Source organism: Nomascus leucogenys, chromosome 19 (genome assembly GCF_006542625.1).
Source record: "Nomascus leucogenys isolate Asia chromosome 19, Asia_NLE_v1, whole genome shotgun sequence".
Classification (NCBI taxonomy): Eukaryota; Metazoa; Chordata; class Mammalia; order Primates; family Hylobatidae; genus Nomascus; species Nomascus leucogenys.
This window is the reverse complement of record NC_044399.1, coordinates 1,855,770-1,869,234: the sequence shown is the minus strand read 5'-3', so window position 1 is coordinate 1,869,234 and position 13,465 is coordinate 1,855,770. Positions and strand designations below refer to the sequence as shown.

The window sequence follows — 13,465 nt, the reverse complement described above, 5'->3', positions numbered from 1 at the left end:
GACCTCCCTCCTTCTCTCCCCTGCAACTCTGTCCTGCCTGGAGGCCCAGGCTGTGGGAGTCTTTATCTACTGTGATGTTTATCCATCTCAGTCCCTGCCACCGTGGGCCACTCTGGGACTGCACTGCTCTTTGGTGGTGTTTGGTAGGAAGCCAGCAATTCCCAAACCACTGCTCCTTCCCCAAAATCCAAAGGGAGAGATCCACAACAAACAGTGGCCAAATGAAAAAGAGAGCGTGCCTTTCTAGTTAGCTGCAAAGCGCATGCTGTGCTTTGAAAAACCGAGGCAATGCCTGCTTCTAAGCCTCCAGCCCTCCCTAAATCCTCCATCCAAATCCAGGCAATTGGTACTGTCTGGCTTTCTTCCTTGTGAAATACAGACTGAAAATGAGAGAGAGAGTGGGGGTTACATGGCTGTGAGAGAGGGACAGAGAATGAGGATAGATGCTGGACATACTATTGCAACCATCTTCCTTGTTCCATGAAAAATTAATATCTTTTTAATCAATAGTAACTCAAAATACCAGCTAGCCCAGAATCATTTGCACTTATAAAGGTAAATTATTTTTTTAAAAAGTGTTCAAATAGATGGATTTCTAATGGAAGGGTTTCAGTGGTTGGCATGGGTACTGGTCTAACAATCTGGAGGACAGGCCCTTCCTAAGCCACTGAAATCAGATCCTGCAGAGAGGAGATCACCTCTCCATGGTCACAGTTCCAAGACACAGTGCAGTCAGAGTGGGGCGTGCCGTCCGTGGCCACGGTTCGGAGACACAGCGCAGTCGGAGTGGGGCATGCCATTCATTTTTACTCTGAAAGCTTGTTACATATGGGAGTTGGGAGGTGACTGCCAGGGTGGACACTTGTCAATGTCCAGCCCAGAAACCTGGGTCCCCATCCCAGCTCTGTGACCTCAGGCAAGCTACCTTTCTGAACCTCAGTTTCTCTCTGAAAATAGAGCTAATATCTCGGTTGCCTATTCTCAGGGTTGTTTTGAGGATCAAATGAAATAATGAGCATGGAAGTACTGGAACGTGGAAAGTCCTTTTTATCTCACTTGGAGGCAGTTAGTTGGAGGATGTATTTATGCAGATGAATCTCACTTCTCGGCATGCACCCTCCTATGGTTGCTGTGTGAAGGAAAAGGCTGCAGGTTTAGAGAGCAGGGGAGCAGCCCCCAGTCTTTGGCACTGCATCCAGGAAGACAAAGCACTTCCACGTTGTCGACTCCGTCACAGATGAAGGGCCTTAAGTACACTCATGCCCTTACCATTAGGATTTTCTAGTTGAAACGTGTGGCTGTGGTTCAAGTTAAACTCATAGCACATTTAAATCACACTCTGCATTCACAGTCTCTGACAGACAGTAATTTCTATATATTTTAAGAGCAGGGCTTGCTGCTAGAATTCTGATTTTCTTCCCAAGGATTCTCTGAAAATTGAGGAGAGTTCTGCTAGCAATCAGTAACATGATTTCATTCATGAAGTTTCTATGTCTCAGAGACAACAGAGAGCCAAGTAGACTCTCGTGAGTGTTTTCAATCTCACTTCACAGACACATAGGTGCACAAAGGTACACACACAGGTGCATGCACACGGGTATGCACAGGTACAGATACATGTGCACACGGGTACACACACAAGTACACAGACAGGTACACATACAGGTACACACACAGGCACAAACACAGGTACACAGGCACACATAGGTCATAGGTACAGATACATGTGCGCACACAGGTACACAGGCACAGACACAGGTACACACACAGGCACACATAGGTACGGATACATCTTCACACACAGGTACACAGGTACATACACAAGCACACACAGGTACACACACACGTATGGATACAGGTGCACACACAGGTACACACAGGTACGGATACAGGTGCACACACAGGTACGGATACAGGTGCACACACAGGTACAGATACAGGTGCACACATAGGTACATAAACAAGCACACACAGGTACACACAGGTTAGGATACAGGTACACAGGCATATACAGATACAGATACAGGTGCACACACAGGCACATGCACAAGCACACACACAGGCACACATGCAGGCACACAGGTACAGATACGGGTGCACACACAGGCACACACAGGTACATGCACAAGCACACACACAGGCACACATGCAGGCACACAGGTACAGATACGGGTGCACACACAGGTACATACACAAGCACACAGGTGCACACACAGGCATACACAGGTACAGATACAGGTGTACACACAGCTACGCACAGGTACATAAGCACACACACAGGTACACACACGGGCCCACACAGGTTCAGATACAGGTGCACACACAAGTACACACACAGGTTCGCACACACCTTCAAGCACAGTTTACACACACCCCCATCGAGTTGCCTCTCTGCCACTTGCACTCACTCCTAAGGTAGCACCACTAATTCAAATGATCACTTGCTCTCTCCTCTTCTTTCCTAATACAGGTTGTTGGTTTTTTTTTTAAAGAGCTTATATTTTTCCATTTGATTAGTAATTATTTGAGAGTACATATTGTGTGCTAAGGACTATGCTAAACAAATGAAGAATTCACCAAGTAGTAAACATCTGTACTCTCAAGGAGCCATGAGTTCCTTGGGGGGCTTGGAAGGAGGGTGAAGTGAACTCTACTTTATTATCATTATTGTTATTCGGATTCATTCATTTAATGGATTCTCTCTCCTCTGGCCCCTGGTAATACAAAAATGAACAGGTGCAATCCCCGTCTTCAAGCACCCTAGTTTCTTTGATAACAACAGTAGCATTAGCAGAAGTGAGCAAACAGTGGAATCACTGGCTGGCTGTGTGAAACGGTGTGTGAATGTATGAACGGATCAGCGAGAGGATGACCTCAATCATCATGCAGAGGAACAGCCTCCTCCTGAGGACCTGAATGATCTAAAAGTCATTGAGTAGAGAAATGATGGGATTTGATGTGAAGGCTGATAAATCTTTGAGATGTGCATAAAGAGAGGAATGGTGTGAACCAAAGTGAGGAACTATAGTTTATATTTGAAGGACACGGAGAGGACAAAATGGCTTAAACTAAAGGTCACATAAGGTGGTGGTAGGTCTTAGGAATTGAGAAATAACATGTCACCAAGCTCTGGGAGACCTGGGAGCCAGGCTAGAGTGTGTGCGTTTAGTTCTGGCTCCGATTCCTACTGTTCCTCACTCACTAAAGCAACGCTTATGGAACTTGGGATTCCTCATCTGTAAAACAGGCATAATTCTACCTCCTTTACACGTTTGTGTGTGAAATAACTTTTAACTCTAAATTGGGATACACATATAAGGTGCCGTCATGATAATGATAATAATACAAATCATGGTCACTATGTGGACTTATTCTTAGTCAGAGTCATCCACAACAGAGGCATGTTCTTAGAGATTCCACTCTCAGCGTGAAGGGAGAAGGAACAGGTTTCGGGGGCTGGTAGGAAGGGTGAAGTGAACTCAGCTAAGCTAACTCAGAACTCATTAGCGTCTGAGCCTAGGGGCTTCCCAGGAAAGAAAGGAAGGCAGGGCTATGCCTGAGTCCTCTGATTGGGAGTTATTTGGGCATTTGCCTCTTGGGAAGCTTTGGATTCAATGAGATGCAGAACCACTGGGTTCTCCAAAATTCAGAGGGCACCAGCAAGCCTTGAAAGCTCTGTGGATGGATGAACCACTTCCTGGGCCATGTCCTACAGCTGCTGGCCAGGGATGTGTGTGGGGGCATTGGGTGTTCATTCCCAGTACCCCAGGTTCCTACACTCAAGGGCTCCCAGACCAGGTATTGCCTATAAGATGTGAATGGCAGAACCCAGTTACTGCTCTTTGGTTGATGCTATTCCTCACTTTTTCTAAGCCCCATGGAAACGTCTTCTCCCATGTGCCCTGAAGACTAAAGCTTGTTATTAATAAAATTCACTGCAATTAAATCTTAGATTTCCTTAAACTACTTTTCACTTTGTTGGAGAAAGGAGTGATGGTGACTGCATACCTGTCACCTTGTCCTGGGCCTTCTGCTCACTTTTCTTGTGACCCTGTACAGGTTCTTTAGGGTTTCTGGACTTCAGTGACCAAATCTAAAAATGAAGAGGCAGGCTGCACTATCCTTACGATTGCTTTCACTGCTGATATTCAACAATGACAAAAGCCATTCTACCATGTGTGTTTCTTGCTGGGTCTGCCTTGGTGATAAGTCCTCACTATCCATGAGTGGGCTGCAGGCAAACAGCAGACCCTGAGGGGACAGAGAGAGCCCCAAAGGCCCACCTCACCAACACCTTCCTGCAGAACAAAGGAGGTGAGGGTGCCAGACAACCTTCTCTGTTCTCACACGGCACTGATCCGCCTTTGTTCTAATTGCCTCTATTTTTCCTTGCTCTTCTATATCATTTTGCTTAACATGGAAGAATGTTTTTTTAATGAGCTAGAATGATCTAATCAGGCACAAATGTGATGTCCTTGCCACATTGTTTATTGGTTTGTAGACAGCCAGTGCATCCCAGGGCCTATCTTCAACTATATTGTAAAGCAGCAAATGGCTTGGGGGTCTGGGGAGTGCAAGTTGCTTACAAGTATTACGTGACTTTGTGAGTGTAAATTTCTAACCTAAATTTATTAGTCATTTTTTACAATAATTGACACATATCTTTTGAAAATACTAATAGATAAATCATTAAATTTTTCAGTTTATTTTGTTACATAAACGTTACATGAATTTTCTTTGGCAATCAAATAAATCATTACAGTCTGTTTATATAAAACAAATATTTTATCTATTTATGAATAAACTGTATTTATTTATATGAAATAAACAATTAGAAGTATTTGCAGTAAAAAGTGAAAGTTTTTCTTAGTTGTCACAACCCTACTCCTGTCTCCAAAGATCATCTCAGCTATCCACTGGGTCTGTGTCCACACTGGCATCTTCCTCTGTATTCACACACATACACATGTAAATATAAGACATGCCCCTATTATATGGTTAGGCTCTGTGTCCCCACCCAAATCTCATCTTGGATTGGAAGCCCCAGGGGTTGGAGAGGAACCTTGTGGGAGGTGATTGGATCATGGGGGTGGTTTATCCCATGCTGTTCTCATGATAGTGAGTGAGTTCTCATAAGATCTGATGGTTTTATAAGGCAGTTTTCCCTGGATTCTCTCAAATTCTGTCTTTCACCTGCCACCATGTACCATGTGCCTGCTTCACCTGTGCCATGATTGTAAGTTTCCTGAGGCCTTCCCAGCCATGTGGAACTGTGAGTCATTTAAACCTCTTTCCTTTGTAAGTTGCCGAGTCTCAGGCAGTTCTTTCTAGCAGTGTGAGAACAGACGAATACACCCTAGGTTCTAGTTTGTTGTATGTGAACAGGTTACACTGTGCATGCTTCCCTGTACCATCCTCTAATCACTTTGCTACACATCTTGCGGATTCTGCCTTGTCAGTGCTTATAGGCCAGTCTTAGATTGCTTATTTACCACAAATAATCTAACCATCCTATGACTGAAGAGTTGTGATTATACACAATATTGCATTGAAACATTTTATGCAGGTATCTATGCATATGTGTGACTAAATATATATTTGGTAGATACCAGGAACTGGAATTGTCAGGCTAGCATATCCACATTTAAAATTTTCATTCCCACTGCCAAATTCCCGAGACAACAAGGTTGTTCCATTTACATCCACGCAAACCTGTGTGAGAGTCCTGTTGATGACATCGTCTCCGCTACACAGCAGAAGGGGAAGGCTCTCATCCCCTTCCTCGGCAGTGGGAGTGCTACCGGCCCTCTCTGAGCCACAGTGGGAAACAAACCTGTTTCCACTTCAGTGTTAGTTTTGTGAAACAGTGCAATTGTGGCTTTTGGTACATGTCTAAGAATAGCTAGTAAACTGGAGGATAGATTATTTGTATGATGTCTTTATCTATACATACTTCCAGGTTACAAATTGCATTTGCTGATGTCCTTTTATGTGGTTAGTTGACGTGTTGAAATCAGTGGTCTCTTACTTAGAAGTTGAGATTAAGGTTATATTCTATGCCAGGCCATGGTGATTCATGCCTGTAATCCCAACCTAGGCAGGCAGATCACTTAAAGTCAGGAGTTTGAGACCAGCCTGGCCAACACAGTGAAACCCCGTCTCTACTAGAACTACGAAAATTAGCTGGGTGTGGGGTGAGCACCTGTAATCTCAGCTACTAGGGAGGTTGAAGCAGGAGAATCACTTGAACACAGGAGGTGGAGGTTGAAGTGAGCCAAGATCGTGCCACTGCACTCCAGCCTGGGTGACAAGAGCAAAACTCCACCTCAAAAAAAAAAAAGTTATGTCCTAAATATTGATATTGCACAGGTGATCTACGGCAAAAACTGAGATGGGAATGTCCATGTATGGGAGGTAGACCCGAAACTTTTTAGTTGCCAAAAATACATTCCAATATTCCAAATAATTGAAGCCAGCCCACAAATACGTAACTGACCTAGACTTAAAGCAAGGGGCATATGAGTGTTTAAAAACGAGAAGTGTGATTTTAAAACTGGCTGTACATTCTTTTCCTGATTTCCTACTTTTTCTTTTTAAGATGTCCCCATTTATTTAATTATTTGATTATATATTTCTTTTTCCTTGTCTATATGGTCATCATTATCTTCTGAAAATGACCATTTCTTTCTTTTCTCTGAAAAACTGAAAGTGGACATATCCTAAATCTCATCTCCAACTAGAAGCTGAGTGACTGTCTCATGAGCACATCCTAACGCAAAGGCTGTGAGCAACGCAGTGAGCTAACTGAAATCCATTTAACTTGGTACAAAAGAAACAAGCTCCTTATTCAGCCAGGAAAGGCTAATGGAGAACCTGCTATGTACTCCATAGTACAGGCAGCTTATTCGTCTCAACCCAGCCCCGAGCAAGGAGATCCTATGGCTGTTAGTCGGTAGAGATGAGCTACAGAAACAGGTGGAAGAGCTGGAGATGCACCTGCCAATCACAATGGGGACAGGCAGCCAGGACTGCCCTCCAGCCCCGCTGCTATGATGTGCTGTCCTCTCCAGCCATTATGGATCCCAAATTTGGTTGCTGAAGGACACAGAAAACCTTCTTAAAGCAGTTTTCCTGTTCAGACAGTATCGAGGCAAGGGTCCAGGAAAGTATGTAAAACCAGGCTTGGGTGTCCTTGCCTTGAAGAGGCTCCTCTGAAACTCAGTTCACAGGAGATGGTTTCGCCTTCTCCTTACGGTGGTGTCTGAGGTGGGCTTTTGTCAGGCATTTGTCTGGTTCTTGCTGTTCAGTGTTATACGTCTGAGAAAGATGCACTATCAATGTGTAGCTCTCATCTTTTAACCAATCTCACACACAGCTTTTAGGGTGAAAAACAAAGAGCGTGACCCATTTCCACTAGTAGCTAATCCTGCAGGTGTGATTCAGGTTACCAGACAGGCACAGGCACTGCCATTTCAGCAACACTTAGTTAAACGAAAGGTCTTCTTGACAAGAAATCTTAGAAAAGTAATGATGGCAGGAATGAATGTGCATGCCTCAGATGCTGATACCTCCAGGGAAAGTCACCAGGAGCTGGCTTCTTTCCATCTGTGTCCCACAGGAGTGGTGGACACTGCCCTGGCAAGAGAGGGTGGAGGAAGACGGGCTTGGTTCTTCCTTCCTTCAGCAGTGCCCCATGGTGGAGGCCCTTCTCAGAGAGGACATTTGCATGGTAATTCCCAAAACCACTGAGCCAAGACTCAAAGCTACGAATTCACACTCAACATACAACACACATAGAAAGGAGGTCTGAGTGAGCCTCACAAAGAGAGCACCACACTTCTCTACTCGTGGCTCACTTGCTGCCTGGGGATTCATATCAAGTGCCACAGCAGTGGGATTCTTGCTTAAAGCATTTGGTGCTAAAAAACATATTTAAACTTTTAGCCTAGCCCTGCTATTGTCAGATACAGAACCTGAACTTCAGAGAGATTTATTCACTCAATAAATGTTCACGCCAAGATTGGCTGAGATGGGTCTTGCTAACCCAGCAATAATGACAGTCCGTACAATCAATAACATTTGATGAAAAGAATAGTTATATTTTTAAATCATAATATTATGTCAGTATTAATAATGTCAAGTTTATATGCTAGCTGTCTTAGTATAATCTGATTGAGGAAGTAGGGACCCGGTTCAAAAGGTCAAAATAAAAGAGGCTACATCACAGTGAGTATCCATTAAGCGCACATTCATCCTCATCAAACTTTGTTGTCCGGGAGGGAATCTCCACATGTGCTGTCACGTCTGTCTCTGTCTCATAAGGATGTGGGTCTGAATCCTGAGCATTAATGATCAGAGTGCAAACCTGAGGTAAAAGAAGCCATTGTTTGTCCAGGGTGAATGCTCCTGAATCTTTGTAGATGATTTCAAGGTGGTATGTCTGGTGCAAAAATGTTTCAGGGGCATTTGCCTGAGAAAGAAACTGCAAGAATTCCTTCCATTTATACTATGTGGGTGTTGAGAAAAAGCCATAAAACACACCATTGTTATCAGAGATTTTCCAGTGTAGATAGCTGTGCACTGCTATAAATAAAACCTCAAATTATAATTTGTATTAAAAGCTAAGTATATATTTTTAAATGTTACAAGATAACTCCAAATTGATACCTGTAGACTTTGTAACAAAACGAATACACTAACATTCAAATTTTGAACCTTGATTTTTCAGGTAATTTTGAATCCTCTCTAGCTCCATGTATCTATTTTGGCATTATTTTGTTCTTTATGTGTTTGTTTTAGTAAATTCTTATTAGGGGAACTAATAATAATTGTTATGGTTGCATTTTATCAGCTGCCTTTGTGTTTCCTAGGAAATCTTGTGTTATCTTATTTCAAGTTCCACTTGCTAAGCACCCTGGCTATCATCTTATTACAGGCGGGAAGTACAGTATCTGTTAGAGGATTTATGGTAATGCTGCTGCATCTAGCTGCTCATAAACAGCATGGGGAGCCCCTCAGGGTCTCTTCGTTCTCCTGACACACTTCACTGAGGCCCATTAACACTTGTCTGTTATTGCCATAGACGCACTTTAATGAGCCTCTTGGAATTAGGAGGTTTGCACCAGAAACAATGGCTTCCCTAACTGAGGCATCACCCTCTCACTTTCTGATTTTCTGGCTCATCATTTTGTTTAACAAAATAAATTCTCTCTTTGATAGTAGACTTTGAAATAATATGGATATTTCTTCAAATTAAAACAGTCAATGTTTTTTAATACTGAGGTAACATTGCAGAAAAACATGATAGAAAGTTAATAATTTCTACATTTCCATTAATGAAGGTAATTTATTTTGTTGTTGTTATAGTAAGATAAAATTGAGCTGACATTTGGAAGTGGCCTTGTCATCAGCAAACTATATTTTCCTATGAATAAAATTCTATTATTTCCAAAAAATAAACATACAAAATATTTCTCCCTTATTAAATTGTTTTCTAATTACATCAAAGTGTTAAAGAAGCAATCATCTGAGAAATGGGCCAGTAATGGCTCAACCTAAATATTAAGTGCATTTGGTTTTACCTTCAAACCTAGGACATGTATTTAAAACTCCTCAATATCTTAGGTTTCAAAGTAAATTAACTAAATGCTTAAAAAGTACTTCTAGTTAGCCATTATTAGAGTTTGTAACAAGGTTTCTGAGTCAAATTATTTACACATCTTCTCAAGGTGCAGTTACCTATCTTGAAACGTAGCTGTCGTGAGTGTCACAGCGCGGGGGAACAAACCCTCCTTATGCCCTCCTCCCTTCTCTTACTTAAGGTATTTTGTGTTGTCGCTCTATCCTTTAGAAAATGAACTCAGAGAAGAATTGGTGAATTCCTATCCAGTGAGCATCTTCAAACCCTGGTCGACGGCAGAAGACTATCAGGTCCCGAGATCACCCACCCAGCGCGGCAACAGTGCAGGTACCTCTGCCCAGCACGGGGCTCCTGGCGACAGAGTGCAGGTGCCCCTGCCCAGCACGGGGCTCCCAGGATTGCTGCAGGCAGCCCCTCCTCTGGTGCTTGTCCCATTTGCTGCTTTAAGTAAATACTTTCATCTTAGCCTCCTGGTGCTTCATGGCTTCTGGGAGGCAGTTAAAAGTTGCATTGCACATCCTCTCCAAAGAGACAGTTCATGCCAAAAAGAGCCCTTTGCAGTTAAATTAGATGAGGCATAGCTATTCTCACTGCTGAAGTTATATAGGGCAGGAATGATGTGAGCCTCCTTGTGGGTGCTGAGAGGATGCCTCGGGGTGGCCAGTGGGGAGGGAATGGTGCCCATGACCCTCACGTGGAAATGGCTCATGTAGAATCATTGCACACAGAATCTACACTTGCAGCAGAAGGAACTGGTTAGTAAAGCATGTGGGGTCCGATTTGGAGGACTGGGGAGGGATGAGACTGGTGCATACCCAGTGGCTGCTGCCTGGCAGCACATATTTTTAGGGCTGGAGGTCGACAAGACTGAAATATAGCCCAAATCTCAGATCCTGCGAAGTCTGGTTCTGAAGGAGTGAACGGAATGGGAACTCTGCTATTATCTTCTCAATACTCACGTTTAGAAGTACTTTTATATATGTTACTCTGATGAAGAGCAGAAGAAAATTCTGGTAAAAATGGCAATTTCTCAGCATGCTCTATAAGGAAAGCTGTGGCGTGCATTTTAAGGTTCACTGTGCAATCGTGATTTATTTGTCTGCCGACCGCCCCATTTGCCTGTCTGATAATAGAACTACTTACCACTGCACAGAAATTAGAGGCTGGGATTGTCTTCCATATGCTGCAAGCTTGTGGGTGCTGCAAGCTTTGAGAGCTTTATGAACTGCTGTAATAGGTCACAGTTGTTTTAATTATTTTCTCGTCTATACCCTATTCATTTTCCCTAAAGAAACTCACTGCACTCATTGGTTCAGTTTGGGGAAGGCATTATGTTTAATCAATCGTACATTTCCCCGAGGTTAAAACAACAACAATAACAACAAGAAAAAACAAAAGAACCTATTCACATTGAGTGTTCATGCATACTTGGCTTCAGAAGCAGTTGAAGTTTCTGAACTGTAGGTGTTTCATACATCCAAGCTGTCTTGTTTTATCTCATCTCATTGAATTTTAGTAATAAGGACGTTTAATGAAATATTATATAAGGGTGTAATATTTACGTGTGGCTTTATTGAATTGGCATTCTGGCATTGAGTTAGATGTTCACATTTAAATAAGGATGCTCAATGTAGTTTGATATAAAGCATTCAAATACAAATCTCACCCAGAATTAAATGAAACAACAAGGAGAAAGAGTAAGCTGGTTTTGCAAGCAACATCCGTGTTTATACTTGGCTTTCAGTAGGGTTTTCAGCTGAGGCATCACCTTTGATTTTGAGAGGTGTCCATTTTCAGAGTGGGAGAGCAAGTTGGACTTGGGTAGGGGAAAAAAGAGATCTCGAGGTTCTAGCAGCCAAAATCCTGTCCTGCTTTGCCCTGGAGGCTACCATCCTTGGTGAAATGTCTGCCGGGATCCCTCCAGCCAGGCCCCGGGTAAGCAGACCTTTCTGGGTGTAAGACAAGCTTGTCACCCAAAGGTCTCCAGGGGCCTCCAGATCCAATTAGATAATAATAAGAGCAGTCGCACAACCAATGCTTGCATTTCACGTCGATCTTTCCACTCAGTCGTCACTCTCTTCATTCAGTCCTCATCAGTCCTCACTAATCATTTCTCACTTTCAGGGCTATGGTAACGATGCGTAAAGGTCACCATGACAGCCACACACTGTGAAGGATGCGGATATAGAGCCTCTGATTTCTGGGATTTGTTATCCATGTTCTCATTTTTTAAAGATTAATATTTGACTCTCAGGGGATGGTCAATATCTGTTTTCTCCATGTATGTCATAAGTACTTTAGTAAATGGGTGATAGAATGAGATATATGTAAAACAGTACGTAGAAATAAATAGATTTAGCATTATTAATGAGAATACCTCTTCACATAATAAGCTATAAAATGGCAATTTGTAAATCATCGTGTTACATAGACCTGGTGGGCCAACATTGTTTTGTAGAGCCGGATATTATTTTAGACTTTGTGGAGGGAGTGGTCTCCATACAACTGCTCACCACTGCCACCGCTGTCTGAAATGAGCCACAGGCAACAGCGAGCAAATGGCATGGCCACCTGACAATAAAACTTTATTTACAGCATCAGTAGAGAACAGATTTGGCCTGTGGGCCTGAGTTTGTCAACCTATGGTGAAGACTTAAGTTCACAGTTCTGAAATAGCCAGTCAGTTTTGGAAGAGAGATGGTCACTGACTCCTCCCTGGGTAAGCAGACCCTTGCAAACTCACATGACAGTCTAAAGTTACTGTCCACAGATGTGCTGCTCCCAGGCAAGCCCTTTGCTGATACATGAGCGTGGTACCCGGGGTGGAGCTAGCAGAAGCTTCCACAAAGTCCGAAAGAAGGATGAAGAGAGTAAGGTTGTCACCTCTGTGAAAATCACAGCAGAATTCAAGAGACTCAAAGGATTTCAAGCAGAGAAAATGTTTCTAGTGCGTTTATGCCTATATCACCCTGTCTGACTAGAAATATCCTGAAAACTGTGTGGGATGTGAAACCAAACTAAGTCCAACTGGAAGGGGTGTTTCCACGCCTGGATACAGAGGGAGTTCTGTCCATAAAACCGCACATATGCCAAAAGAAAACATCTTCCCGGAAGGGTGAGGGATGCCGGTCAGCAGTCCGTGGGGCAGAGCTGGGCGTGGCCACTCGACAGGACCAGACCACACCACTGGGTGGGGTGGGATTCCATTCGACCTGTTTTCCCACATCCTCTGCAACTACAAAACAAAAACATAAACATATGAATTTAAAAAAATAGCGAACATGGAGAATAAAATACCAAACACAAAAGAGAACGATTTCCGGTTGCAGGGGACTGTGTGCCACCAGCTTGATAAAAAGGTTAATGTTGAAAAAGACCTTAACGATGCCATAGATGTTTTTAAAGCCTCCTTATGTTTGCCTCAGACTTTAAAAAATCTTATTTGGCATGTGAATCTGTATCATACGTGATTTAGCCAAAACACAGAGTATTAGTTGACATTTTCAGCTGAGATGACTTGGTAGAATCTATGTATCTTTAAGGTAGTATTCTACATGGTAATACATTATTACAGAATAAGCCAAAAGAGGTGATTGAGAGAGAAACAGCAGAAACACAACCTGCAGAGTGTGCTCCTACCACACTGCCCAAGGAGCTGAGAGAGGAAAGGTCTGCTGTTCCCGTAAGTAGTTCAGTGTCCAGCAGAAATTTCCTAGAAAGTTATACGATGTCAGACTGGAGAACAAATCCTAATTCTACCCCATCATCTGCAGAGAAGTTACTTGTCTCCTTGAACCTGAGTTTCAGTTTCCCCATCAGTAAAAC

General features: G+C 43.0%; 1 protein-coding gene across 21 annotated transcripts in view; it reads left to right on the top strand.

Moving 5' to 3' along the window:
* Positions 1 to 13,465, top strand: part of MYT1L (myelin transcription factor 1 like) — a 531,685-nt gene that overhangs the window by 146,277 nt on the left and 371,943 nt on the right. For all 21 annotated transcript variants that reach the window (XM_030799643.1, XM_030799637.1, XM_030799642.1 and 18 more), the window contains one exon: positions 9,851 to 9,967. The gene's annotated coding sequence lies outside the window, so the exon portion shown is untranslated. The remainder of the gene's footprint in view (positions 1 to 9,850; positions 9,968 to 13,465) is intronic.